Source organism: Vombatus ursinus, unplaced genomic scaffold (assembly GCF_900497805.2).
Source record: "Vombatus ursinus unplaced genomic scaffold, bare-nosed wombat genome assembly UNPS02014942.1, whole genome shotgun sequence".
Classification (NCBI taxonomy): domain Eukaryota; kingdom Metazoa; phylum Chordata; class Mammalia; order Diprotodontia; family Vombatidae; genus Vombatus; species Vombatus ursinus.
The window spans coordinates 9,076,473-9,080,571 of record NW_020954720.1 but is presented as its reverse complement, the minus strand read 5'-3'; positions in this window follow the sequence as shown (position 1 = coordinate 9,080,571).

Here is a 4,099-nt window from a genome sequence, read left to right as displayed (position 1 = left end):
GTATTAGGAAACATCTTACAGCTGGTACATTTGAGCATTAGCCCACAAGGAGAGAAGGCATGTTTGTGACTAGAGCACCTAAGAAAGAAGTTTTGAACCCTGGTGGCAATAAATATTCCAACAGTTGAAGGGTTAATCACTATTTCTGTACAAGTTAGAAAATAAACTGATATAATGCCTATCAAAATTTGGACCTAGGAACACAAAGAATTTAAATTCTTTTTCTTATTAACTTTCTCTATTGTGTTGTGATAATAAATAGAATGGCTAAACTAACCAGATTGTTGAAATATGGACGATTATAAGGGGAACCTAGTGTTCATGGTAATTATTTCCTATCTGTTAAAAAAAATAAATCAAACTGGTCTTTCCCAGAAGTGATGGGAGTACATGACGTCTGGGATCAGAGTGGTCAGGTATGCAACCTTTGTGAATAATACTGTTCTGCTAATATTTACCAAAGACCACAAGTTCCTGTATATTGAGGATCGAGGAGCTAACCTATTGTTTGAGAAAACTGAAACTTTCTTTGGAAAATCTGTGCAAAAGGAAGTTCATTTGCCCGTCTATTTATAACTGTCATACTTTTTTTTTCCCTCTGTGAAGAAAAAAAGGAGCTCTGATTTCCCACTGAAGAGATTTAATGATGAGAAAACTTTCTACCCAGCAGCTTCATGTCTAAAACACTCAGTCATCATTTGGGCTAAAGAGAAAAACTGATTTCCTCCCCCTCTATGGAACACTCTCTTAAAGAGACTTTTTTTTTTTGAGATACTCAGTACGTAATACCTAAAAAAGTTCACATGCTCCTGGGCAAAGGAAGCAATTGCATGGACTGAGGGCGAGAATAAATGATTGGAGGAGTTGTACCTCTACATAATTCTCAGGAGTTATGGCCATCCTTAGAGGCGTGAATGCATGTTTCCATTCCCAAGTATTCATTAAGCATTTTCCTATTAAGCACTTATGCATGGGGTATATGACACAAAAATGAAATTGTTCATACCATCAAGGAGCTTTTAGGAGTATAACCCTCACATGTGTATAACCTGGGGGTCAAGACTACTTTGCATATGATCCTCCTCAGTGGGGGAGAATGGTGACTCCGTGCTTTGTGCTTGCATGAAGGTCAGACTTGTTATGAGTTTGGGAGAAGAGAGGTCTTTGTTCTTCTGGCTTCCATTAATAAGAGAGGACACATGTGGTTCCAGGTACCTTTCAGGTTGAGGTTCCTGGCCTGAGAAAGGAATTCAGGAAGAAGCTGTCATAGGGAGAAGCTAGTAACTCAGTCATGTTCCTATCCCCACCTTACCACTTAGAGAGTTTGGGGAATTTCCCCTTGGGTGAGATCAAGGACTCTCTTTACCAATAAAATTACCAAATAAAGGTCAGAAAGGGCTTGTGCCCAAGCCTGCAGACAGTTAAGAGAACCTCTGTCTTCATGTGCCTTCCCCTTTCCCATGGTTCTGTCCAGCCTGCCTGAGTAGGACCCCAAAAAGGGAGAGTTCAGGACTAGATGCTATCCTATCTTCAATACTTCTAGCGTCAGCCGATTGACTAGAAATTACTCTAGTACCTCATCTAATGGGGTTCCCAGCATTCTCTCTCCCAACACTGTCTTTTTCTAGGAATGTAGCCATATGGTCCTAGCTCCTTCTGGTACACAGACCTGCTCAGCTCCAGAATTTCACTTGGGATCTTTTTCTTTTTTTGTCTCATGAAATTTGGTCAGAAAAAAAAATTACCCAGCACTTCTAGGGCTGTCTCCCAAAGAGATCACAAAAATAGGAAAAGGACCCATGTGAACAAAAATGTTTATAGCAGCTCTTTTTGTGGTGGCAAAGAACTGGAAATTGAGGGGATGCCCATCAATTGGGGAATGGATGAATAAATTGTGATATATGAACGTAATGGAATACTATGGTGCTATAGCAGGCAGACTTCAGAAAAACCCGGGAAGACTTATATGAACTGATGCTGAGTAAAGTGAGTAGAACCAGGAGAACATTATACACAGTAACAGCCATGTTGTGTGATGACTAACTTTGATAGAGCTTCTGAGCTAAGACATCTCCAAAAGTCTCATGATGGAAAATGCTATCCACATCCAAACTATGGAGTTTGAATGCAGATCGAAGCACACTATTTGCTCTTTTTTTCTTCTGTTTTGTTTTGTTTCCTCTTTCTTGTGGTTCCTTCTATTGGTTCTAATTCTTCCTTACAACATTACTAATGTGAAAATATGTTTAATAGGAATGTATATGTAGAACTTATTTCAGATTAATTTAAAACTAAAAAGTTTATGGAAGTGATTGTTGATAAATCAAAACAAATTAATCAAAAAATAAAATTTCTTAAAAAAGAAAAGAAAAAGAAAATTTCTCTTTTCCTATGGGCGGCACTGGAGGCCCAGTACATGGGAACAGAAGAAAGGGTTGGAATCCACTGCTCTTTCATATGGTCTTGGGATACATGCAGCTAAGGAACTTGCCTACATTAGCAATGATTACAGACTAGAAGTTGGACACCCGAATCTCAGTGCTGGAGATCCTCAGGACCTCCAAATATATCTAGTTTAGGGAAGAAGCAAATATAGAAATTAACTTGGCACTTCCTTCAGTGTTGGTGCATGTCCTTTGGAGCAAAAGATCCTTGGCAAGAGTCATAGGGCAATGTGTGAAAGAGCAGGTAAGTGAAGGCAGGTAATGCTCTAAGAAGTATTCAGCTGTTCAACTATTATTTTCCCAGGACTGCACTGGGGCTGCTGTATCTTGGGCTCAGTTCACTGGGTCCTGATAAACTCTGTCCTGGGATGGGAAAAGAACTTTCAGCTTCTAATTGCTCAGCCCTCGCTGTTAATCTTTGAAAAGTTGTGGAAAAGAGGAGAGGTACCAGAGGACTGGCAAAAGGTAGAGGTTTTTTCTTCCAATATTCAAAAAGGGGAAGAAGGTAAGTTAGTGTAGTGAGTTTAACTTTTGATTCCTGGCAGAATTTTGAATTGACTTATTAAAGTGTAATTTGGGAAGATTTGTTTCCTCCTTCACAACCCCAGGTAGTTTATATAATCTCAGAGAGTGAGGATCAGATAATGAATATATGAATGAATAAATGAAAAAAGAATTTATTAGGTGCCTATTGTGTGCCAAGCACTGAGCTAAGCAGAGTGGATGCAAATAAAAAAACAAAGACAGTCCCTACCCATTACAAGCTTATATTCTAATCAGAGGAAACAACATACCTAGAGAAATGTTTGTCAGGGAGCGGGGGGAGACACTTTGGAATGGTACTCAGGGCCATAATGGAGGAAGTTGACACACCCCTTCTAGGTACAATGGCAGAGCCGATTTGACTATGGTTCCACGACTAGAGTGCTTGAGGAACAGGAGAAAAAGGTAAGAGATGACAAGGCTTCTGTTAAGGTTGTCAGAAAGACAGCCATAGAATAAAGAGTGAAGCAAAGCATTACTGGGGCCTGCCTAAAATAGTGACTGGGTAAGGATGTTACCAATCAGAACCCCAGGAGACAAAGACTTGAAACCTCTAAGGCATGGTTTCCGATCCAAGAGACAAGGCAGTCAGTGAGGCTATTGAGAAAATGGCTGGAGAGTAGGGAGTGAAATAAAGTATGGTTATATCCATACTTGGTGAGAGATGGAAATGTATTAATAGTATTAATACGCTAATCATGGCAACTAGGTGGCACATTGGATAGAGTGATCGACCTGGAGTCAGGAAGACTCATTCCTGAGTTCAGATCTGGCTATGTGACCCTGGGAAAGTCACTTAATCCCTTTTGGTTCAGTTTCCTCATCTGTGAAATGAGCTGGAGAAAGAAATAACAAACCACTCCAATATCTTTGCCAAGAAAACCCCAAATGGGGTTTTGAAGAGTCAAACACGACTGAACAACAACAATATGCTAATTAATTTCAAAGAATATCTATGGCCTGTCATTACTTTACAAAATGTGAAAAGTTCTCAGATTGAATAGGGAGGGGATCTGGTCATTGTTTAGGTGAAGACTGACTACACCCCAAGTGATCCTTAAAAGCAAAGTCTACCAGTCCTTAAGATAGTTCAAGAGTTTGAAGCAGGGAGC